This window comes from Microcaecilia unicolor, chromosome 4, assembly GCF_901765095.1.
Source record: "Microcaecilia unicolor chromosome 4, aMicUni1.1, whole genome shotgun sequence".
Lineage (NCBI taxonomy): Eukaryota > Metazoa > Chordata > Amphibia > Gymnophiona > Siphonopidae > Microcaecilia > Microcaecilia unicolor.
In genome coordinates this window covers 157921586-157948712 of record NC_044034.1, presented here as the reverse complement: position 1 = coordinate 157948712, position 27127 = coordinate 157921586, and positions in this window count along the sequence as shown.

Sequence of the window (27127 nt, the reverse complement as noted above, 5' to 3'; positions counted from 1 at the left end):
ACACATACCTCTCCCCAGGAACCTGCATACTGCCCCCCCCCCCCCCAGGAATGGCCAAATTTTAAGGCAGTGGAGTGGAGAGGAGGAGTGGCCTAGTGGTTAGAGCACTGGTCTTGCAATCCAGAGGTGGCCAGTTCAAATTCCACTGCTGCTATGTGTGATCCAAAATCCAAATAAAGGGGTTGTCAGAGGCATAGCAGGCATGGACATCCTTCTCATAGACATCCACATTTTGGATGTCGCATTGGACAGAGGCATATTGAAGAACATCCTCAACTGCCGTTGCAGGGACGGAGGCATAGAAATATCCAGTGTACCTGAATGTAACTCACCTTGAACTACTACTGAAAAAGGTGTGAGCAAAATCTAAATAAATAAAGAGCGAAGGACGTCCTCAACTGCCGTCGCAGTGACGGAGGCATAGCGAAAGAGGTCCTTCACCCATACTCTAAAAAAAAAAAAGACAAAAGTTTTTAAAGTTTTTTTTCAGAGTGGGAGGTGGTTATTGATCACTGGGGGAGTCAGGGGAGGTCATCCCTGATTCCCTCTGGTGGTCATCTGGTCATTAGGGCACATTTTTGTGGCTTGGTCATAAAAAAAAAAGGACCAAGTAAAGTCAGCCAAGTGTTTGCCAGGAACACCCTTCTTTTTTCCATTATCACTTCAGGATGCCCCTCTGTTAGGCATGCCCCGGTCCCGCCATTGCTGCGCCTCCGACACGCCCCTGGGAACTTTGGTTGTCCCCATGACGGGAAACAGTTTGGGGACTCCCAAAATCGGCTTTCGATTATGCCGATTTGGGCGACTCTGAGAGAAGGACGCCCATCTCCCGATTTGTGTCAGAAGATGGGCGTCCTTCTCTTTCAAAAATGAGCTAGATAGTGTCCATTACGAGCTTTGGTTTTGCTGTGTTGCAGAGTGTAGGTATTTATATTGGGTCGGTGGGGTATGCCTTTTTGAATAGGTAAGTTTTTGGTGATTTCCTGAAGTTTAGGTGGTCATAGGTCGTTTTCACAACTTTTGGCTCAGTCATCTCTTTTCCAAGCTGAAGGGCCATAACCTCTTTAGCATTTTCTCATGGGGGGAGTACCATCCCCTTTATCATTTTGGTTGCCCTTCTTTGAACTTTTTCTAATTCCGCTATATGTTTTTTGAGATATGGCGACCAGAAACTAACACAGTAGTCAAGGTGAGGTTGCACCATGGAGTGATACAGAGGCATTATAATATTCTTGGTCTTATTTTGCATCCCTTTCCTAATAAGTCCTAGCATCCTATTTGCTTTCTTGGCCACTGCCACACACTGGGTAGAAGATTTCAGCTTATTGTCTACAATGACGCCTAGATCTTTTTCTTGAGTGCTGACTCCTAAGGTGGACCCTATCATCAAGTAACTCTGACTTGAATTATCCTTCCCAATGTGCATCATGGTGGCTCAATATCATGGGTTGATGGACTACTGCAGCGTGAATCCTTTTCCATGGGAGTCAGCAACCTGTGGTCCTGAGATATAGCAGGTTGGTAACCCCTTTGGTAAATTAAGGTGTAGTAAAAACTCCTGTGATTTTTTACTTTTAATTCCAGTTATTACTCATTGCATAAATTGGGACCTGTGCTTAAAATAGCATGAGCTAGTGGTAAAAGAGCACATCTTAACATTAGCCCACATTAATAAGAGAGTAGCTTGCTTTCATGCACAATTCTATTTTGTAGACAGGTGTTGGTATAGAAGCACTCCACCTCCACTTGTTTTTTATGCTTGAACAATTCAGTTGTGTATTTCCCAGTAGAAGGAGATTCCTGCTAGACTGTATTATTTCAAAGAACATATTTATAATGTCTTTTATTTAATCAGTTAAAGTACTTATTGAAAGCATCTGTCAATGTTTACGTAAAATAAGACTCCATTTAGAGCGCCCTGTTCATCATTTAAAAAAGATATCCATATGGGAAATAGTAGCACCCTCCATTTTACTGAAGAAAAGTTTATCCTTAAAATACAGTTTATTTTTGAAATCCTGGGAGCCATTCTGGGAGCTGTCAAACAAGTTAGCGAGAATATTGCAAATAGCTTTATATAGTCCATGCTGCGAACAGCCTTGTAGAACATGATGGGCTCACAGTGTATCCTACCTGCTAAGGAATACAATGTACAAACACAAGTCAAATAAGTTATAGGAAATGCTCTTTTGTTTTTTTCTATTTGGGTTTCCCGCTTATATGGAGGCCACAATCCTCATCTCTGACTAATAAACAGGGATTAATTTTCATAGAATTTTCTACATTTAGCAGCATTTGAAAAACATGAGACACCCCATTTTACCTATGGTTTATGGTTTATTCAGTTTTTGCTATATTGCCTTTAAGGGTACAAGAAACTGTTTCACAATCATTATTAAACAAAATAGAAACTGAGAGGAATGTCAACAAATATAACAGGACAGAACAGATGAAAAGAAACAACAAAAGAGAAAATGCAGCTTTATAAATTCAAGATTAAGGAGTCTAGCAAGAGACCAGAGCAATTGCTTGTAGTGCTGGACCATTCAAAGTGTCTAAACGACTGGAGGGAAGGCAAGATTAAACAAATCAGTTTTAAGTGCAGCTTTGAATTGGATACAAGACTGTTCTGCTCTCAAATCACAGGGAAGGGAATTCCATAATGTTAGAATGCCGAATTACAAGTTGAATCTAAACATGCCCGACTGGGGGGGGGGGGGGGGGTGACGTAGAATGTAGGATTGGAACTGAACAATCCAGGTTAGGATGTGCTTAGTTTGGACAATATTTAAAAAAAGACTCTGCCTGCAGGAGTGCATATCTATTTGTTTAGCATATAGAAGAAAATACTTGTGATAGAGGACTATTCCCTGATGAAGCCTTCGTGGTGAAACATGGTCCATGTTGGCATTTGATTTGTTTGACCTTTTTTAAGATAAGTGTCATCATTTATAAAATTGTTATTAATAATGAGCTTTTGATTTAAATACAGCCAATGAGGAGGTTGGTGAGCCATGAGTCTGTGTGCTCATATGAAAAGAGTCACCGCTGAGGCTGTTTGAATTTGCTTTGTGGCTGAAAAGTTAAACTAAGATCTGGGCTACTGTTTTGTGTTATGTTTAGCACCCCTGCTTAATAATTTGATTAAGGGATATTTCAAGGTGATTTATCTATTTGCTGGCACATGCAACAGGAGCAGCCATTTTACAAAGATATTCAGTAAAACAATGAGTTGCATGAACCTGGCAGCTTCCATATAGAGAGAGCGTTAGCAGTACATTTGAAAGACTAAGATCGTACCCTACATTCCCTGGCTTAGGAGTGAAGTTCATTCCTGTCATGGTATGCGCAAAGCTAACCCATTTGGAGAAATTGCCCTCCCCCCAAGACAAGATGTTGATAATACATGTAGAAAGAGTGATTTTGCAGCTTTCACATGTACGTGGAACAACTTCCATGTGTAGCTACCCCATTTTACAAACCTACAATGTAAGTCCTGCCAATTAAGTAGCACAGCTGCAATTTTAACATGGTTTCTTTACAGAAGTGGAATTAAACTAGATTGGATTAAGAAATATGATCCTCTTAATCCTTCATGTAAATCCCTGGCTGAAAAGAACTATTTTTAAAACTTATTTGGTGCCTCTGAGCTGGTATAATACCGAACATGAACATTTTTCTCCATACACATGTATTCTTATATAAAATGGGAAATACATGTGTATATTTCAATCCCACCCAAGCCACACCTCCATGAAATGTCTGCATGGTGTGTTTCTCCAGTGTAAATAGTGGCTTTCCAAACTCAAGATTTACTAATACTATTACTACTACTTATCATTTCTATAGCGCTACTAGATTTACCCAGCACTGTACACTGAGCATGAAAGAGGCAGTCCCTGCTTGATAGAGCTTACAATTTAATCAAGTCAGACAAACAGGACAAATAAGGGATAAGAGAATTACTCAAGGTGGGAATTATAAAACAGACATGGGAACTGAACAGGTACATAGGGGTTAGAAGCAGCCTCAAAAAGTTGGGCTTTTAGCCTAGATTTGAAGATGACCAGAGATGGAGGTTGACATACTGGCTCAGGAAGTCTATTCTAGGCATATGGTGCAGCAAGATAAAAGGAACAGAGTCTGGATTTGGCAGTGGAGGAGAAGGGTACAGGTAAGATAGATTTACCCAATGAACAGAGTTCCCGGGAAACAGTGTAGGATAGATAAGAGTGGAGAGGTACTGAGGAGTTACAGAGTAAATGTACTTGCAAGTCAATTAGAGGAGTTGAAATGTATGAGGAAATGGATAGGGAACCATTAAAGTGACTTGAGGAGAGGGCTAATATGAACATAGCAAGACTGGCGGAATATAAGCCATGCAACAGAATTTTGAACAGACTGAAGGGGAGAGACATGGCTTAGTGGAAGACCTGTGAAAAGCAAGTTGCAGTTGTCTAAGTGAGAGGTGATAAGAGTGTTGATAAGGGTTTTGGTAGTGTGCTCAGAAAGGAAGGGAAGACTTTTGGTGATATTATATAGAAAGAAATAACAGGTTTTATCAGTCTGTTGGATATGTGCAGAGAAAGAGACTCCAAGGTTACGAGCCGATGAGACAAATTTACACATGTTTGCAATATACACATGCAAATGCTGCTATTTCTATGTTGATATGTTTCTAACATATGACAATCATTTCCCTAATATGCCCTGCTAATAATTTAAGTTTGTAACAGGGCACCCAAGTTAATTGGATAGAGAGAATCCTATTAACCATATTTTATAACGACACATAGGATATAAAGAGGACGGAATCAGTATAGAGGGCAGCTACTAAAATTGTCAATGGTCTTTGTTATACAGTGTATAAGGACAGACTTATAGATCTCAATATGATAAAGACATCTAAATACCTCCATGGCATAAATGCACAGACGGTGAATCTCTTTCAATTAAATGGATGCTCTGGAATGAGGGGGCATAGGATGAAGGTGAATGGGGGCAACTTGACATTTCATCCTTTAGATTGTAAGCTCTTCCGAGCAGGGACCGTCCTTAATTGTTAATTTGTACAGCGCTGCGTAACCCTAGTAGCGCTCTAGAAATGTTAAGTAGTAGTAGTAGTAGTAGTAGTAGTAGATTCAGGACGAACCTAAGGAAAATACTTCTTCATAGAAAAGGTGGTGAATTCCAGGAACAGCCTCCCAGCCGAGTTGGTGGAGCCCAAAACTGAGTTCAATGGGGCAACTACATAAGATCTCTAAGAGAAAAGAAGGAATAGTAGATGGCATGGAGGGGCGGTCTATACAGGCCATATGATCTTTATCTGCCTTCATTTTTCTATGTTTCTGTGTTTCTAATTTAGGAGATAATGAGGGGCATTTTCGATAAAACATCTAAGTCCAACATTTTGCTAAAAACATCCAAAATTTGAGTGGTGAACATAGCCATTTTTGAACTTGAAAAGGTCTTTCTTTTTGGTTTGAAAATCATGTTTCTCAAAACATTTAGTGCTCAGTTTGTTTTTCTTTTGGAACCATTTTGGAAAATAAAACATTAAAGAGAAAAACACCCAAAAGCCAGCCATTGGGATGTCTGGGGTACATCATTCTTATTAGGCTGGCCACACAGACATCCCAGCAGAGTAGTGGGATAGCCAAGGGGGCACTACAGTGGACTTCACATACAAAGTCCCAGGTTCACATCTCACCAAAACCCTCTTACATTGTATGGTGAGCCCTCCAGAAGCAGAAAGGTACCTACTGTACTTCACTGTACACCACTACAATAGCACTCAGGCTTGCAGGTGTCACCTATAGGTAGGTACAAAAGGTATTTAGTGGGATTTTTTAGGGTTCACATGTTCCACCACAAGTGTACTGGTATTTAGTGGGGTTTTTCTAGGGTCCACATGTTCCACCACACAGGGCCGTGCCAAGGGTCTCTGGCGACCCCCTGCAGACTATCAGCGCCCACCCCCGGACCTGGCTGGCTCCAAGGCGCATGGAAGAGCCGAGCGCTGCTCCCTCAAGCTGCCGTCTGGGGCGTGATGGATGAAATGGCTGGGTTTGGCCTGCAAAGGATGCTCTGAGCATACTTCTCAGTCAGCCTGAGCCTCCTTCGCTCCATCCCCGATTCCCCGGCGCTTTAAATTTACCTCGCTCCACTTCCGATGTCTGCGCAGCATCAGTGAAAGCGCTGCCTGTCTGACGTCTCTCCACCAGCCTTCCCTTCGCTCGTTCATTGCCTCTGTGTCCCGCCCTCAAGGAAATGATGTCAGAAGAAGGCGGGACACAGAGGGAACGAACAAGCGAAGGGAAGGCTGGTGGAGAGACGTCAGACAGGCAGCGCTTTCACTGATGCTGCGTAGACGTCGGAGGCAGAGCGAGGTAAATTTAAAGCGCCGGGGAATCGGGGATGGAGCGGAGACTTAAGGTTTTCAAAAAAAATACAACTCAACGGCGCGGCGCCCTTGAAGGCAGACGCCCCCCTGCAGCGCTTACCCCGCTTACCGTGTTGGCACGGCCCTGCCACCACAAGTGTACCAGACTGGGATATGGACCTGGGTCCTCTTCTCTACAGAACACTGCACTGACCATTAGGCTATTCCTTGGACCTGCTTGCTGCTCTAATAGGAATGGTCATCATATCTGAATCTGTCATAGAGCCTGGTATATACAGTCAATGTCATATCTTAGGGGGAGGGGAAGGGGTCAGTGACCATCAGGGGAGTAAGGCTGAGTTATGTCTAATTCCTCCAGTGGTCATTAGGTCACCTTTTGCTCTCTTAGTCATGATTGAGACAGGTCTAGCCAATAACATTTTAATTTTGGCAATAGACATTTTCATTTTGTAACAAAATTGCAGAAAATGTCTTTCTTTTGGTACCACCCATGTTCTGCCCAGGTCCCACCCACAACAAACCCCCTTGAAATTTGGACAAATTTTGGAGCAAAACGTCAAAAATTGGAGTGTCAAAAATCACAACTTGGATGTTTTTGAGAGAAAAACATCCTTCTGCCATCTTATGGCATTTTTTGTTTTTGAAAATGAGCCCCAATGTGTCTGTATAAAATGCCAGCACAATATTGCAGAAATCACACCTAGATTGAAGGTGAGGACATCAGGGTTGGGCTGTCTTTTGCAACTGCATGGAAAATGTCAGCTGCATGTTTCATTTCATTGTATGTCATTAACAAATGAAAATGAGCAGAAAACCCCCCCACACAACATTTCATGTTTTTTTGTTTGCTGATAACAGTGCATCCATGCATGAACCATCACATGCAAACATATGTGCACTATCAGGAAAGATCACACATTCTTTCCAAAGTGTGTCTTCTTTGCAAATACAGCTAGATTTTATAAATACACCTAGGCATGTTCTATAAACTACACCTAAAGTTAGAAGCAGTTTATAGAATATGCCTAAATCTAGGCATAGTTAATAAAATACACCCTGTGCCCGTTTTCCATGTCATTTACGCCAATGAAAACCTGGGGTAAATGCCAACACCTAAATTACGCATGGAACGGGCATATTCTATAACACTGCATGCAAATCGAAGGAATGCCCATGCCCCTCCACTGTATTGCTGTGAAGAAATTTTTTAAAGACACAAGTGCATCAGATATTCGTTGTTGCTTCCACTGTTTCTTAGCACTTACCACCACCCATTTTATAGGTAATAAGGGCTCACACAACATTCCTCTGCTAACCAGTTAGCACACACTAATATGGATGCACTGTTTACTGCAGGAATTCCCACTCTCCATCCCTTACATGCACCCTCCAAAAATACAAATATTTGCAGATTATTATATGCTAGTTTGGCAGTTACCACAGTATGCTATATTTAATCTGTGTTAGATAAACATTAGTGCCTAATGGAGCTTTGTAAAAGGGCCCCTTTATTAATGTGCCTACTTTGCAATTGATCCCGCACTCCACGCAGACCACACTCCCTGAAACACCTGCAATAAAAGTATGTGCATTCATCCTTTTATGCCTGACCCTTAATTTTATAAAAGCTAGTTTACTTGCACACATTGCCACGTACTTGCTAAAATGTCTGTATGAAACTTCAAGCTGCTACAGTTTGGAATACTTTTCCCTAGCCTAGTGGTTAGAGCCCCAGTCTTGACCAAGGGCATAGCCAGACCTCAGCGGGAGGGGGGTCCAGAGCCCGAGGTGGGGGGCACAGTTTATCTTGCCTCCCCCAGCCACCACCACCCCCCCCCCCCGCCACTTTCGACCGATCTCTGGCGCTGAAGAAGACTTCGGCTGGCGGGGGTTTGGGACCCCCACCAGCAAAGGTACCAGGCAGCGGCGGCAGGAGGGGGGATCGAAATTGGTGGGGGAGGGTCTGTGACGGCAGGAGGGTCGAAAGTAGAGCAGGCCAGGGCTAAATCTGTGGGGGTCTGTGGCCCCACCTAGCTACGCCCCTGGTCTTGACATCCAAAGGTGACCGGTTCAAATCCCACTGTTGCTCCTTTTGATCTTGGGCAAGTCAAAGAGGGGTCATTTTACAAAGGTGTGCGCTAAATGCTAGAGATGTCTATATATTCCTATGGGCATCTGAAGTGTTTAGCACACACTAATGTACCTTTGTAAAAGACTCCCTTAACCCTTCATTGCCTCAGGTACAAAATTAGATTGTGAGCCCTCCAAGACAGGGAGATACCCAGTGTACCAGAATGTAACCCGCCTTCAGCTACTACTGAAAAAGATGTGACAAAATCCAAATAAATAAATTTTATTTTTAAAATACTTTGGTGTCTGAAAATCCTTTTTGTTATTCTTTTCATTGTTTATTGTCTGTCTCTTAGGGGTCTTTTTACTAAGCTGTGGTAAGCACTAGCACATGTGTGCCACAGCTTAAAAGGACTTACTGTGGGTTGTGCTGAGGCATCCTGCACTACAATCCCAGTGTGTGAGGGTAAACCACGTGGTAAAAAAAACTATTTCTGCATTTTTCTTGCAGAGGGTGTGCCTGGGGGCAGAGAGTGGGCATGACAGTGCGAATCAGCACACTGATTAGCATGGGATTAGTGTGCGAGCCCTTACCGTCTACAAAATGGGTGGCAGTAAGGGCTCAGGTGCTAATTTTTGTTAATAGCTGCATGCTAATTGCAACATTAGCGTATGGCCATTAATTCAAAAATGTAAAATTGGCTATTTTCTGATTGTGGTAAGAAAGATCTGTTTCAAGGCACACAAAGGCTAGTAAAACAGCACCTTATCTAGTTGATTTCTTTTTTTATATTTTGAGGTCTGTTTGGAGTCTTTTTTTGGAATTGGATGGAACATAAAAGCTCAGAATAAAATATAATCCCTATTGACTTAATTATATAAGGAACAGCCAAGTTTTAGGCAGTAGGAATGTGTGAATTGAAGTGTTCTACCTGTCTATGTTCATTAAGTGGGTACTTGCATTCATAAATGACCGCTTATACAATATTGACTAGCCACAGGGCCGCTGAGAGACTGGGCTGGGCCCGGGGCAAGGCCGCGCCTGGGTCCGCGCCCCCCCGAGATCGCCGCCGCCACCCCCCCAGAGGACACCACTGCCGCTCCCCCCTCCGTCTGCCACTGGGCCGGGCCCCCTGCATTGAAATCACAGCACCTCTCACCTCCGTGTGAAAGCGCTGCAGGCAGCAGGGTAGCAGATCACCTCCCTTCGGCCCTCCTTCCCTCCTTGTGTCCTGCCCTCGCGGGACACAGGAAGGGAAGGAGGCCCGAAGGGAGGCGATCTGCTGCCCTGCTGCCTGCAGTGCTTTCATACAGAAGTGAGAGGCGCTGTGATTTCAATGCAGGGGGCCCGGCCCGGTGGCAGACGGTCGACGACGGAGGGAGGGTGGGACTGCGGCACCGGGCCTCCCTTGGAGGCTCGGGCCCAGGGAATTTTGTCCCCCCTGCTCCCTCCTCTCGGTGGCTATGACTAGCCGAAAAATATGCTGCTATTTACATGTGGATTTTCTAAAATAAGTGACCAGACTGCGAGAGTTAATGACATGCAGTGCCAAGTTAATGTAAGATAATGACTCCCACTGTGGCAAAATGGAATATTTAGCAACTTCCCTCATAATATTTTAGGGCCCTTTTACTAAAGGGTTAGTGTGCGGCAATGGGCTTGCCGCGGGCCGATCTGGAAGTACCGCTGGGCTACTGCAGGAGCCTAGCGGTAGTTCCCATCCCCAGCATGCACCATTTCTGGCACTACAAAAATATTTTCTATTTTTGTAGCGCCAGTGCTTATCTGGTTACCACTGGGTTAGCACGGGAGCCCTTACGTCTACCTCAATGGATGGCGGTAAGTGCTTCCCTCGAAATGGCTGCAAGGTAAGTGGTTCACTTACCACATGGCCATTTCTTTTTGTGGAAAAAAAAGACAGTCTTTTACCTGCTGTAGTAAAAGGGGCCTTCAGTGTGCGTCAAAGACACACGCTGATGCTAATGCAGGCTTCCTTTTACCTCAGCTTAGTAAAAGGACCCCTTAGTGTTATTTTTTATATGTATGCTTTTCACTGTAGATTTGTATGTTGTTTACGAAATGTATGACCTAGAATGGTACTATATAAAAAATGAACTGAATTTAAATTTGAAATGTAGGCACATTAAAAGTGGGAAGTTTTCAGAAAGGTCTATACATGGAAATGCCTTTGAAAATTGTTCCATTATATATGTCTGTAATGCAAGGAGGAAAATACTCTTCATTTTAGCATTCCAAGGACATAGAAAGCGAGAGCAGCCTCAGTCCTTCAGGCCCCCAAGACTCAGGTCTTATTTTCTTTCTTGTGAGAACTGCTGTTCATTCCTTCAGTGCTTTAGGAATTGCACTCTTATGTCTGAGAAACAAAGAAAAAATTGCCTTAAAATAATCCCATCACCTGCTCAGTCTACATTGCTGTTTTATTTGCTTCTGTGACAAAATCCTCCACTGACTTCAGGCACCTCTTTGTGCTGCTTATGTGGCAGGAGCTGTGGAGTTGTAAATGATACAAAGGAAGATGTAGGGATATATTCCATTCACAATAAATCTTTGAATTTCACAGAGTACAAATGTGCCAGAGATGGAAGCCCTTATTAAATTTGTTGAAATAATTTTCTTTAGAAACAGAATTTAGTTCTAACATCATGAAGTAAATCAAGGATTAGATAAATAGAGAGAGAATATTATGGAGATGAGAAAAAAAAGGAGAAACAAGACAAAATGGACCCGATTCTATATATGGTGCCTAAAATTAACGCGTGATAGGTAAGTGTATTCTAAATACTGCACGTATATAGAATACGCTTAGGCGGAGTTCATGCGACTAAATGTACACGCATCCATTTACACCAACAAAAAGCTGGTGTAAATCCCTGCACATAGATTTAAGCACAGTGGCCCATATTTTATAACCAATCAAATATGAGGTATCTACATATGCAAAAATGGATGTTAAACGGAGGAAAAAGCCTCAAACGAACCGCTAAGGCACTCCTTTTGTTAATAAATCAACTTTAGGGAGACCTGCGGTCTCATCACTGGCAAAAAACCTCCTGGCTCATTACTTTATTATAATTCTTTAAGTCACTTCTTTAGATAACTTTGAAAAAACTTAGCTTTCCAGCTGTCCAGTTGCTCGGTTGTGCCTACCCACAGCCTGTCCAGTTGTTCGATTGAGACTACCCACGGCATATAACAACATGCATAGACTTTGGAACACCCACAAAATGCTCATTTTAATGCACCTAACCACACTCCTTTTTACCAGCACACATTAGAATTTACGTGCTGTACTTTGCATAATACGCTTAACACTATATATATGTAAATTCTAATTTTTGCCAATTAGTGCTCATTATAGCTTGTTAAGAGCTGTTAGCAATGCTTAACAACTTGTTAAAACAATTAATCTATGTACGCAGTTATAGAATGCGCCTAGATTTACTCATGTAATAGCATGTAACTAGGCGCACTAAATAGAATCCGGGGGAAAGGGGTCCCTTTACTAAGTTACTACTACTACTACTTAACATTTCTAGAGCGCTACTAGGGTTATGCAGCGCTGTACAAAATAAACAAAGAAGGACGGTCCCTGCTCAAATGAGCTTACAATCTAAAGAACAAAATGTCAAGTTGGGCAGTCTAGATTTCCTGGGTAGAGGTGTAGAGGTTAGGTGTGGAAGGCGACATTGAAGAGGTGGGCTTTAAGCAGAAATTTGAAGATGGGCAGGGAGGGGGCCTGACGTATGGGCTCGGGGAGTTTGTTCCACGCATGGGGTGAGGCGAGGCAGAAAGGGCGGAGCCTGGAGTTGACGGTGGTGGAGAAGGGTACTGTTTAATCGGACCTCTTTTAGACCCCTTCTCGACCCCTCTACACGGAGGGGTAAAGAGCGTTAGCTCATCCAAAAGGGTTAGAATTGTTTCCCTAACCTCCAGGGTTACCCCGTCCCATGGGGGTCTGTTCTGGGGAGGCATCAGCTGCCGCAATTCAAACCTGATCCCCATGACCACTGCTTTCTGTCTATCTGGATCTAGGTGTATCCTGGGCCATTTATGTTCCCACATATATATTTCTAATCTACTCTTTCTGGTTCAGTCTGTGTAGTTTATTTGTGTATAGCAGATAATAAGGAAAGAGTACATATAATACAATATGTAGGAATAAAGACAAGGATAGTTTTCAGGAATAAGATCTTATTTATTCTTACCAAGATAAAGTCTTCAGTTTAATACATACATCTGGGTTCAAATGCACAGAGCTCTGCCGTCGGTCAAGTGCTGAAGAAGCTTCTAACTTTTTTGTCTGAATGTTAACTCTTTTATAGGCACAGATCTCAATGGCAGTACCTATTTTTTCATCTTATTGGCCAATATCTCTGAACAAATTTTTTTTTCCCTTTTCCGGCAGATGGTCATTTGTACTTTTTTGTAACATCTTGTACCAACTCTTTCCTGTTCTAGTTATTTTGAAACATCTCTTTTCCGGCCAGGTGTCCATCTATTTGTACCCAACTGTCTTTTCCGGTACACATCTCTTGCTTTTGCTATTTCAAAACTTCACATCTTTCCCGTCACCCTGAACATCTTGTTTTTATCTTATATAGAAACATCCAGTTTCACAATCTATTTTTATACAATCTTATGACCTGCGTGCCATGTTATAGAGATACAAGCTAGATTTTACAAACCATTTTTATCTATTATTCTATCATCATATATGCTATATTCAATTTGTAATTAGTTTCAGGTTTTATTAAGACTTCATCATATAGCCCTGCGTTTGCAGGTTCTCAACTGTCATGCCATTAGTGCGTTATCAGGCCTAGTCAAGGCTTCTCTGCTGACCAAAGTCCTGCAACCTGGCTTACCACCATTCCAGTGGATACTCAAGTTCCAATCCATATTAACATTCCCCTCTTCACCCTATCCCATAGGGTGACACCAGGGTTAACGTACCATGGTACCATCCATTCCAGAAGGTATCCTTATAAAACTGTTGTTCTACAGAGTCTATTATAAAACCTGATATGGTCAAATTACTGAGATACAGATCATAACATAGGCACTATTTCAGTCATTTCTTTTATACCAATACTTTTGCTCAACCCATTAATATGCAGGTTCCATTCTTACTCTTATATAGGTGTGTACATATATTCATAACAATCAATCATTTCGTTGGTTATATACTGATTATAGGTTAAATATAGAGTTTTGCATTGATTATATAGTTATATTTCTTTGTTTTTATTGCATTATTTCATAAAGCTTAACGTTCTATATTGTATCCCTGTGTGCTATATTTGATTATACAGTGGCAGACATTTCTACCATGTCTCTAGCATTTGCATAGCGATTGGTCCTTCTCAGAGGGAGATAGTCCAATGTGTTATCTCCTGTGGTGTTGGGAAGGAGATTTTTGTACAGGACATATTGTCCAGCTGTTGTCTTTTTCATTATTGCAGTTTCGATTAAGCGTTCTACTAAGCTTCTAGCACAAGGGATTATGCAACATCCTACTAATACAAAAATTGCTACCACTATGATTATGGTCGTGGCTGCTGAAATGATAAATGTCTTCCATTTACCAAAAGCTCTATCCAACCAACCAGTCCAGGATGTGTCAACACCAGAGTTCTCTGCCAATTCTTGTGACAGTGAGGTTAAGCCTTCCAAAGCTCTGGTGATTGATCCATCTGGAGCAGTATTGTTGGGGATAAAGGTGCAACATTGTGTACCTATTTTCCGGCACACTCCGCCCTCTGCTGCCAGAAGTTGGTCAAGCACTAATCTGTTTTCCAACGTCATCCGGCTAGTGGCGTCTAATTGCGCTGCAATTCCTTGAACTGCATCCCTGGTATAATTGACAAATCTCTGCTGGTTGTAATATATGTAATTGATCCAGTCTAAATTCTTATTTATCGTAGCCCACCAAAAGAAGGCTGATTCAAATCCTGCAGCTATTTGGTTTCTGGCTTTGAACTCATCAGGAACCCCTCTTGGAACTCCAATTGCATCTATATAGACCCGATCATCAAAAGATCCAGGCATTGCATTTCTCTTCACTCGTGAGGAAGAGCTGCTATGAGGAGGGAGCAAAGAGGCTATTATAATTGGAATTACCAATTTGACTAAAGCACATCTGCCTGTCCAACTTCTGTGAAGTGTGTGGTGGATAGTGCGAGTTCCACAATACCACCATACATCCGCTCTCGCCTGTGAAAAGTCTGTGAGGTTCAGATTTCGCAGAGTTCCTTTTTCTAGGGTTGTGTTACAATTGGTCAAATTTCCCAGAAACCGTGTATTTTTCACCCCATATCGTTCCAGACATGTATGATATCTGGTAGCAGGATCTGGAATCCTGAATGCAGGTGGAACCCTCAGCCGAGGGGGTAGGTAGGGATGGTGCTCGTCAAGATGTTGACAAGACTTATTCACTTCAGTTGTTACCTGAAGCAACTCTAGCATACACCAAAAACCATCTGGATCATTGTGGAGATCTAAAGGGAAAGGAACTACTGTTGGTTCTGCTCTTGCATGGGAACAAAAATAACAATTAGAGACATTCAAACTCTTTGTAGTATAATGCGCCCATTCAAGCCACAGGTTTGTTTCTCCAAATCCTGTCTCTAATGCCATCAAATCTTTGGAATTATTAATTGGCACAATCTGGTAAGGAATCTTTACTTCTGGGATCTTTGTTGGCATCAAGGGATTCTTTTCTGGTTGGGCTGGGGGTGGAACAATCTTGAATTTTCCAACGGGATCTCTACCTGTGGCATCAATTCCTAAAGAATAAGTTCTGTATGTAGTAGCCGTTACTCCTCTGAAAGTGATAGCCACTTGATTACATTTGGTCATTGGACAGAGGCCATTCACTCGCAATTTCATGATAGAAATGCTCTTTTTGAGATCTGGAATCTCACTACCTGAGTAGGGAATCCATGAACCTGTGTACCACCATACTTGTGCCCAACTTCCGCAATTGGAGAAGGGACACAGGTATACCTCAAAAGCTGACAAATATTGCTGTACTGGATGTTCCCCACACATTGTGTAAGCACACACATCAAGGGTTATTGTGGTCGTGTCTTTTGTGGTGGGTAATGTTATTTCATAAGTGGTCGTAAATTGTTGCAGAAATTTTTCTAAATCCTGTGCTCCATGTACAATGGGCATGGTGAGCACACACAAGAAAAGGGCCAGGCACTTCATGTTGGTCGTTTTCATAATCAAACACTGTATCAAGATTGTACGAAGGGTAAATGACGGCTAATGATTAAGGTAAGCAACAAAATTATCCCTAGGGTCTTAGCAAGAGCTGCTATCACAACAATCAGTATTCCAAAATATATCAAGGCTGGATATATCATTAGGCGTAACTTGAGTATGGGGGGTAAACTCTAATAGCCCCTCTTTCAATGGGATCGGGTACTTCAAAGAGACTATATATTTCCAAAGGTCCCAATCCAACCTCTCTGAGAAACAGAAAAGGTATCCAATCAGTGTCAATTACGGCGTATGTGAATAACCAAAAATCCACCACGTCACCAGTTTCTGGTCTTATTAGGAGATCGTCGGTCTGTTCCACTTGTAGACCCAAACTTCCTCCAAACAATACCAGAGTGTGAGTAACAGTTCGACTGGGGCCAAGTGTCCAATTCTCAAGTAAAGGTTCACACAGTGTCTGATATCGAGTGAGGGGATCCCAATTGGGATTGTCTTCTGGAGCGGGGTCCCAATGGGGAAATAATAATTCACGAGGATCCAGAAGGTATTCTGGGGGTACAGGGATTATCTGTTCACCTAAATTGAAAGGCGACAATGGTGGAGATTCTCTTCCACGGGACATATATTGGTAGCTCCTTTGGGATTCTGAGCTATCTGGGAGGACGAGTAGCTGGGACTCTGGTACCTGGAGAGGCTAAGGTAGTATTCGGGGGAGGAGGAACGTCACTAGTAGGAACCAGATGATAAGAAGGAGGGGTGGGTCGTAATCCAGGCAAGGTAATATTATCCTCAAAAGTAATGGTACGATTGGGGACAATATGGACCAAGATACTGATATTATTGGGAACACTTGTAGCATGAAAAACAGGAGAATTAGTGAGGACAGGAGTAGTCGCAGGGTTTTCACTAGGCACTGTAGGATTGCCAGTTGAAAAGTCTGTTGTGGCAGATGTGTCTGCCCAGGGGGTAGGATTGCTGGTGGCAATGGGACTGATCTTTTTGAAGGATGTGTGTCCGAACAAGCGTGTGAATGTGGTATACTGGTGGGGCTTTGTGTAGTCTGCAGTAGTAGTTATTGGAACCGGAGTGGTTGCAAACACCGAGGCAGTAGCAAGTACTGCTGGGGTGGTGGCAAGCACTGCTGGGGTAGTTGCAAGTACAGAAGTAGTTGCAAGTACTGTGGCGTTTCCAACGGGTAAGGTGACGTTACCAGTGGGAAAGGCACTAAGAGTGATCCAAAGATCTGCAAGGTTCCTGTCCACCGTATAGGTAAACAGGGTAGTGAAAAACAACACCAAACCTATACAAAGTATGATCATGCACACAAGTCCAACAGCAAACAGTCGAGCAGATGGAAAGCAGAAGAAGAGGGTGTACTGATGTAACACCGTTACTGCTGCTGAAACAACACTTGTACGGGTGCTGTTGGCATCCGTATCGTCTGGAACGGTGTCGTCTTCCAGAAAAGTGCCATCAAAGTCGTTGGACCAATGAGAATTGGTTTCAGATAACTGTTCTGAGTCACACTTATCAACAGGGTAAGGGTAAAGTTCAGTGTTCTGAGGATCTGGTTCCTTGATGTCGTCAGGGGCAGCAAGGTTCTCAGCAGTTGGTTCCCTGCGGAGAACTTTGCTAGCGGGGGAGGATGGTGGTATTAAAACTTTCACAGGAGTGGTTGGGAAAGGGGGTATCGGAATAGGAACTTTATGTAGAGAAATAGTCTGTAAGGGAATGAGTTCTTCTGGAGTAAACAGCGGCGGAACTACTTGTGGCATTTATCTGGCTTGATTCGGGAAATACAAATGTAGAATGTCAAGCAGCTCACCGATGTTGCTCTTCAATTTCTGTACTGTTGAAAAGTGAATAGAGCCAGGTTCACCCGGAGCTATTTCTTCCAAATCTGCTGCAAAGTTGCGGATTCTGATGAGGCGGATACGAAGATCTACGTAGGGAAGTGGGAATTCTGGAACACTGGAAGGTGGAGGTGAGGATGGCCACTCAAATGCAGGTTCGAGTACTGGTGGTTGTTCAGGTGGTGACTCTGGAGATTCAGGGATTGTTTGGATGATGATATCAGCAAGATCAAGGAGGTGCGATTCAGGAGATGGATGATCTTGGTTGATTAAGTGATTAAGTCTTTGATCGAGTTGATCAAGATGATTAAAGAGAGTCGGGTGTGGGGTCGGTGGTCTTGGGCTCAGTGGCGGTGGAGATGGGGTTCGTGGTCTCTCCAGTGGCTGCTGTGCTGGAAACATCAATGGAAACATCCAGGAGGCCTGATTCGGTATTCGGGTAGGCTCGTATATCTTTCAGATGGACCCAGGATGTGTGGTCCTCCAGCTTAGCAGCTGTTGCTGACAGAGCTTCTATCTTGAAAGGGCCAACGTAGATGGGATCTCGCCAGGTTTTGTGCGTGTAATAACGCCGATGCACTAGATCGCCCACTTTGTAAGGGGGGGATCTATTGGCATCACAATCCCCTCTTCTGTCCGAAATGGCCTGTGGAATTGAGGACAGAGAACTTACAATAGTCTGCAAGATATCCCAATATACGGAATATTGATCGGGCACTTGAGTGTCTGGATTGCCAGGTAGAAGTCGCATTGGGCGACCTGTACACAATTGGAACGGCGTCAGTTTAAGGGAAGAGGATGGAGTGGCACGAAGCGATAAGAGTGCCAGTGGGAGGGCATCAAGCCAATTCTTTATCCCATTTGCCATAAGCTGACGCAATTTTGTTTTAAGCAATCCATTGTATCTTTCAACCAAACCATTACTGGTGGGTTTGTAAACACAGACGGTTCTGTGCGTAATGCCAAGTGCAGGAAGGAGGTTCTGTAAAAGTTCATTCACAAAATGCGTACCATTATCTGTGGTAATTTTGGCAGGAATACCAAATCGAGGAATAATCTCATTACACAGTGACTGTGCCATCGTTTGTGCGGTTTCTCTAGAGCAAGGGAAAGCTTCCACCCACTTGGAGAAACCGTCCACGCAGACAAGCAGATACCGTTTACCACGAACAGGTGTCTGCATATCTGTGAAATCTATATACCAATGTTGGCCAGGTCCCTGGACAACAGGCAAATGACCTGAAGGAATGACAGGTCCTCGTTTAGGTGTGTACAGAAAACATTTGTAACAATTATGAACTACAGTGTGACACATGGGCATCATTTGGGGAGCCCATAATTTGGGAGACAGTTGATTATATAATGTATTAGCATTCAAATGCAAAGGGTAATGGAGTGCATGCAAGAGGAGAGAAAGAACATGCTGTGAAACACATAATTGACCGTTGGGGTGGGACCAAATACCATTAGGATTAAGAAAACAGCCTGCTTGCTTCCACAAGGTAATTTCTGCTTGTGTAAGTGAGGACGTGAGGGTAGAAGAGAAGTCTGAAGTTAGGGATTCAGAGGGTACAGGAGGAGTAGGCTCGTTCTGAGGAAACTGTGGTGCTGGAGATAAGGGAGGGGTAATGATGGGAGGAGTAGGAAAAAGGGGAGGAGTACTTGGAGAGGAGGAATCAGATTGTGTGGAATCGGAAGGAGTTGAAGGAGGTGTGTCAAGAAGTGGTGCTTCGGACACAATGACCGGAAGGGCCGCATCGGCAGCGGTACCGGAAGGAGGACTGGAAAAGGAAGTGACCTCACGGGCTAGTTCATCAGCAGCATGGTTGCCGTTGATGGCGAAAGAAAAGACTGTCTCCTGATGTGCCTTTATCCAGGAGATACTGGTGCGGAGGCCTTTTTGATGACGCTGTTCCAGCGCGTCAAAAAGAGCAGTCCACAACGGTAAGTGACTTAGGGGTTGTCCAGTTGAGGAAATCATACCCCTCTGGTTCCATTTGCGAACATGGGAATGCAAGGAAGCAAAAACATAGTCTGAGTCAGTGACAATGCTCAAATCTGAGTGTAGTGCTTTGAATAGCAGAACGTATAAAACAGCAGCAAGTTCTGCAGTTTGGGCGGTGAATGCCTCTGGTAGTCTAAATTGTACAGGGTCGAGTATATGTTCCTCGGGTGTGTAGCGTAGGGCGGCAAAACCAGCTACCCCGTTTTGCTGAGAACCATCTGTAAACCAAACCTCGCCACTCTGCAAGATTTCAGAATGTATGTGGAGAGATTCGGGTACAGATAATTGGGTAGTGCACTCATGGGGAAAGATAGCATTCTGTGCTGTTTCTGTGACGGTGAGCAGTGGATCTAGACGTTGAAGGTCAGTTAAAGTTAATGGGTGAACGGAGTGCACTACACTAAACAAAAGTACTTGATACTTTTGCAAACGGCAGACAGTCATGTGACTAATCTGTTTGTCCAATAGATATTTAACATCATGGGACGTGTGGAGAATCACCGGAAGGTGAGGAATGTAGCTGTATAGTTTGGTAACAGCAGTACTGGCGGCAACAAGACCTTTCTCACAGGTTGCAAATGCTCTTTCAACGGGCGAAAAAGTTCCTGAAAGGTAACCACATGCAAGATCATCATGGTCTTGTGTGATTAGGCAAGACCATGTATCCTCAGTATGCACAACCCAAAGGTGCACATCCTGAGACACATCAATGGTTGCCAAAGGGGAGGAAAGCATAACATCCTTTACAAGGGCCATAAGATCAGCTGTTTCCTGAGCTGTAAAGTGTAAGGGTTCATGTTTTACTTTCTGTTTACCTTGTAGCTTCATGTAAAATGGCTGAGTCCGGGCGGAATAATTGGGTATCCAAAGGCGACAGAAGTTTAGCATGCCAAGGACACCTCTGAGATCAGAAACTGTGGTGGGCATACGCAAAGAAGAAACGTGTTGTAGGGTATCGGGACCTAGGCCCTTCTGACGGGGGCCAATGTGATGGCCAAGGAAGGTAACATGTATCTGAGCAACTTTTAATTTCTTTCTGTTAACTTTGTAGCCCTTCGTAGCAAGAAAGCCTAGAAAGTCACAGGTGACTTGAACACAAGTGTCAAAGTCAGGGCATGTGATAAGCATGTCATCCACATACTGAACAATAGAAGTATGTGGTGGGAGAACATACCTGTCATGTTTAAATTCATGTATGTGTTCTGCTAGAGTTTGGGAAAAGATGGTAGGACTGTCAGTGAATCCTTGGGGAAGGCGAGTCCACTGATATGTTGTGTTATTGAATTGGAAAGCCGTTAACGGGCGGCTTACAGGGTCAAGGGTGATGGAAAAGAAGGCGTTGGATAAATCAATAGTGGAATGGTATGTCTGCAAGGAGATGCTATTGAGGAGTGTAGTCGGGTTTTCCACGTTCGGAAATACCGCGTAAGTGAGGTCATTTAGCGCTCGTAAGTCTTGTACTATACGGAAGGCGCCAGGCTCTTTCTTAGGCACTGGGAATAATGGAGTATTAACAGTACTGAAAGGAGGGATTTGTCTTGAGAGCGGAGGTTACGGGCAGGAACGTAAGGGGAGATGAGGGTTGAGAGGTAAGGAGGGGCTGCAGATCGAGTACATTTGTAGGTTAGTAGCAGAAGCTTGAATTTACTAAGTTGCGGTATAAAGAGGCCTTAGCACACCCCTTCATGCAATATCATAATTTATTCTTCTTTACCATGTATGTAGGCACATGCTATATATATATATACATATATATATATATATATATATATATATATATATATATATATATATATATATATATATATATATATATATATACCATGATCTGTTCCATATATGCTATGTTCCATGTATGTTACCATGTATGTAAGCACCTTAACGCAATAACATCTGTAATTCTGTTACCCGAAATGGCAACCATCATTACGGCAAATGTAAGCCACTTTGAGCCTGCAAATTGGTGGGAAAATGTGGGATTCAAATGCTACAAATAAATAAATAAATATTTGGATTTTTCCCGTGTGCTAAGGCCATTGTACCACAGTAGTAAAATGGTAAATTTTCCTCTATTTGAATTAATGGCCATGCCCTGATGTTGCCATTAGTACTTGGCCAAAAAAAACTAATATTGCATGAGCATTATTGACACCTATTATGAAGGCAATAAAGGCTCAAACACTAACCCCCCTGTTTACTAAGCTGCGCTAGTGGCTGCCATGTGCTAATTCCGACACAGTCCATTCACTTTGAATGGGCTGTGTCAGCATTGCCGTGTAGCAGTGGTGTTCCTAGGTTGGCTGTCACCCGGGGCGGATCGCCGCTGTGTCCCCCTGCTGCATCACCCCTCCAGTGAATCACATCCCTCCGTGAACCATGACACCCCACCAGTGCATCACCTCCACCCCTCCAAGTCCATCGCTCTTACCTCCTGGGGATGCAGGGAGCAGTCACGTGGCTGTCGGCTCCGCCAGTTCCCTGCTCTGGAACAGGAAGTAATGTCAGAGGGAACAGGGAACTGGCAGAGCTGACAGCTGCACAGCTGCTCCCTGCACCCCCTTTCAGCGTGCACCCAGGGTAGACCACCTCCACCACCCCGCCCTTGGTATGCCATTGCCATGCGGCAGCAGATAGCATAGCTTAGTAAACAGGGGGTAATTCTGCACTAATCAGTTAGTGCATGGTAATGTAGCTGCACTAACTGATCAGCACAGACAAGCCTACTCACTGCCCTCCAGACATGCCTCCTCTGCAAAGAAAATACAAATATTTTATAGTGTGAGGTTTGCATGTCTTGCGTAAACCCTTTTAAGCTGCTGTAAACACATGCTAGCAGTTACTGCAGCTTAGTAAAAGGAACCCTAAATGTTTTAATATCTGTTTATGCACATTTGAAATGTAAATAGGCTTATATAATGAGGGCCATAGTATCATATATCTCTCTAATTCTTGTTTTATCACTTTGGGGCCCTTTTACTAAGGCACATTAACAGATTTAGCACTAGTTTAGTGCGTGTTAAATGATAAGATGCCCATTATGCTCCTTATTCTATAAAGGTTATGCTCCTAAATTTATGCTCCTAAAATATATGCTCCTAATTTATGAGCATAATTTACACTCCTAAATATATGTTCATAAATTAGGAGCATACTCTATGCTTCAAAATAGATTATGCTCCTAATTTAGGTGCATACATTTAGGCGCATAAATTATGCTCATAAATTAAAAGCAAACATTTTATGAGCATAAATTTATGAGTATAACCTTTATAGAATAAGGGCCTATACTCCTATGGGCATCTTATCATTTAGCACTTGCTAATCATTAGTGTATGCTAAATCTGTTAATGTGCCTTAGTAAAAAGACCTCTTATCTTGCATAAATGTCTAAATCCCCATTTGGTGATAGATTCTATATATGGCACCTGAAACATCCACGCAGAAAAAAAATACGCTTAGTCATATTCTCTGAAGTATGTCTAAATTTTATAGAAATAGACTTAAATTTCTGCACGGAAATCTTGGCACGATACATAGAATCCCTAGGTTTATGATTATGTTTGTGCTTACATTTAATACATTTAAAATACATACTACGGGGAATAGATATTCTTAATGGTAATTGTACTGTGTAGTTTCAGTACAATTACCATTGAGAATGCCTACTCCCCGTACCCAGTGCTAGAAATAACAATTCCTTTCTAGCACAGGAAATGGCGTGTGGCAAAACCAAAACTACCACAGGGAGCCTGGACACGCCCGGTGGTAATGCTGTTTTGCTGTGTGCTATCCATGCAGTAGCCCTACAACCCTTTTGTAAAAAGGCCACTATATTTGGAAATTTCAATTAACATTAAACTTTTGGATGCTTCATTATACTGGAGATTGCTGGATCTGGTTTGCTTTCAGCTGAAGATGTCTTTTTTTTTTTACTTTCAGTTTAAAGTTAAAATGATTCAGTAATTACCCCAGTTCCATTGGTAGAAGTCTTCTTTTCATAAGACATAATCTTAGTAATTAAGAGAACAATTCTGTAAATTGTCTATATCATCTTGTCGTGTATTCTGATACAGATAGGTTTATAAAAAAAGAGTGCTTGCTTAATGATTTAAGCACTGAAAGTAATGCATTTTAAAACTAAGTTTGATTTTAGAGTCTATTCAATAAGATTAATATTATTGTGGCATTCACTAGGACCTCTGTATTTAACCAACTTTTATTTGTGTTACATAAAGCCGACTAATTTTATTACATGTATAAATAACTTGTAATTTCATATAACATGAAGAAACACAATGCACACAATTGGGCTCATTTTCGAAAGAGAAGGGTGCCCACCTTTCGACACAAATCGGGAGATGGGCGTCCTTCTCCCAGGGTCGCCCAAATCGGCATAATTGAAAGCCAATTTTGGGCGCCCTCAACTGCTTTCCGTCACGGGGACGACCAAAGTTCCCAGGGGTGTGTTGGAAGCATAGCGAAGGCAGGACTGGGGCATGCCTAACACATGGGCGTCCTCGGCTCATAATGGAAAAAAGAAGGGCGTCCCTGACGAACACATGACCAACTTTACTTTGTCCTGTTATTTTATGACCAAGCCACAAAAATGTGCCCTAAATGACCAGATGACCACCGTAGGGAATTGGGGATGACCTCCCCCTACTCCCCCAGTGGTCACTAACTCCCTCCCAGCCTAAATTTTTTTTTTTTTAATATTTTTTCAGCCTCTATGCCAGCCTCAAATATCATACCCAGCTCCATGACAGCAGTATGCATGTCCCTGGAGCAGTTTTAGTGGGTACTGCAGTGCACTTCAGGCAGGCAGACCCTGGCCCACCCCCCCCCCCACCTGTTAGACTTGTGGTGGTAAATGTGAGCCCTCCAAAACCCACCACAAACCTACTGTACCCACATCTAGGTGCCCCCCTTCATCCCTAAAGGCTATGGTAGTGGTGTACAGTTGTGGGGAGTGAGTTTAGGGGGCCTCAGCACACAAGGTAAGGGAGCTATGCACCTGGGAGGTTTTTCTGAAGTCCACTGCAGTGCCCCCTAGAGTGCCCGGTTGGTGTCCTGGCATGTGAGGGGGACCAGTGCACTACGAATGCTGGCTCCTCCCATGACCAAAGTGCTTGTATTTGTCCGTTTCTGAGATGGGCGTCCTCGGTTTCCAGTATGGCCGAAAATCGGGGGCGATCATCTCGACTATCTCTAAGGTTGACCTAAATGTTGAGATTTGGGCATCCCCGACCGTATTATCGAAATGAAAGATGGCCGCCCGTCTTGTTTTGATAATACGGGTTTCCCCACTCTTTTGCGGGGACGTCCTGCAAGGACGCCCTCAGGAAAACTTGGGCGCCCTATTCGATTATGCCCCTCCATGTCATCCTAGCTAAACACTGTTTTAATTCAACAATGACTGGATTTAAAAAATGCTATTGTTAAAAATAAATCCACGGTTGAGTATGTGAATAGACTTTTCTCTCTTCATTCTGTTATGTCTTCTTTGAATGATATTCCTAGAGTTTCTTTGATTCTTTTTTTTTGTACTTTTATTTTCCTCTTCACAACTATACACCACTACCATAGCCCTTATGGGTGAAGGGGGCACCTACATGTGGCTACAGTGGGTTCCTGGTGCGTTTTGAAGGGCTCACATTTACCACCACAAGTGTAACAGGTAGGGGGGATGGGCCTGGTTCCGCTTGCCTGAAGTGCACTGCTCCAGGGACCTGCATACTGCTGTCGGGGACATTTGAGGCTGGCATAGAGGCTGGAAAAATATTTTTAAAGTTTTTTTTAGGGTGGGAGGGGGTTATTGACCACTGGGGGAGTAAGGGGTTGTCATCCCCGATTCCCTCCAGTGGTCATCTGGTCAGTTCGGGCACCTTTTTGAGGCTTGGTTGCAAGAAAAAATGGACTAAGTAAAGTTGGCTAAGTGCTCATCAAGGATGCCCTTCTTTTTTCCATTATCAGCCGAGGACGCCCATGTGATAAGCACGCCCCAATCCTGCCTTCGCTACGCTTCTGACACGCCCCTGTGAACTTTGGTCGTCCCTGCGACGGAAAGCAGTTGAGGACGCCCAAAATCGGCTTTTGATTATGCTGATTTGGGTGACCCTGGGAGAAGAACGCCCATCTCCCGATTTGTGTCGAAAGATGGGTGCCCTTCTCTTTCAAAAATAAGCCTGATTGTACCCAGGGTGACATACTTGTCTTAGCCTCTATCAGGGTTGCCAAGTTATTCAGGTCCAGGAAGAAAAGTTTTGGTTGGTTCTAGTTTTGAACTTATACCTCAAAGCAATGTAAACTGTGTACTCTTTGATTCTACCTATTGAAATCAGAGCTGTGATCTCATAATGCATCAGGATGGGGCTGTCAAAAATCCAGACCTAGTCTTAAATCTCCCTTCTGAAAGTGGATAACTTGCCACTCGGTAACGTTGACCCTACCTTTCATAGATGTGTCTAATTTGTTTTCAGTGTGTTTATGTGTACCATAGCTATAAAAAGCCAGCTGTCACCAGAGACAAAAATGGCCTTGATTGCTTTTGGTTTGAGTTCATTTTTGCTAGCTGCTTGGCTCAGAGGTTCCTATCACTTCTGATTGACTGTTTCATTTAAAAGTGACACTTTGCTTCATTGAGCAAAACAAGGTTCTTTGGAAAAAAAATCTCCGTAGAAGTATCTCTTGTCCCTTCGTCCATTTTATTCTTACGCGCAGTTACTTTCCGTCTCTCTGAATTTCTCTCTTCCTTCTTACTGTCTCTTACTGTAATCATAGTGATTGGATTAATTTTAACAATAAAATGCCTCTCTACTTCTATGTGTCATCATCTTGCGTCTGGCTTTTCTCCTCCTTGCATCCTTGTGTCAAAGCATAGTCATAACAAGGACCAAATTGGATCCCTGGGTTCACTTTTACAGGAGAACTATCTGCTGCTTAGAGCTGAGTGACTTTCAGTTAGCTGACTTCTATTAAATGTGTCTATATATTTTCCTGCATGCTTACATTTCTGACTGGCTGTTCATATTTCTACTCTGCATTATGGAACTCTTCTACTAAATTCCGGCTAAGCAAAAAAAATATTCTCTGGTGTCTACGGCACCCCCTGACACCCTCCCACAAGAATCTCTGGTGTCTAATGGCACACTGCCTACTAGTTCCACTGTCCCTTCCATGGGTTGTTCTTTAGGATAAGCAGGCGCAAAGCCTACTCACTCCTGCCTCTGGTGCTGCCATCTTGGAAAATGGTAACCCTGCACTAATGCAGCCCAATTAGTGCACACAACTTAAGGCACCATATTTAGAATATGGGGGAAAGTGCACACTTTCATGAGTGTGCCCTCATTGCACAGAATGCTCACTCTTTAAGAAGAGTGCATGCTATTATTGTTGGTTAAGAGAGTTTATATGAAGTTAAATTTAAATAAACTTGTATTGATTGAACAACAGAGAGTACGATAGGGGTTGGTTAAGTGTTTGTACTTTGTTTTATGGTTTCCCTTCATTAGTTTATAAATGACATTTCATCACAAATGACAGTTCAT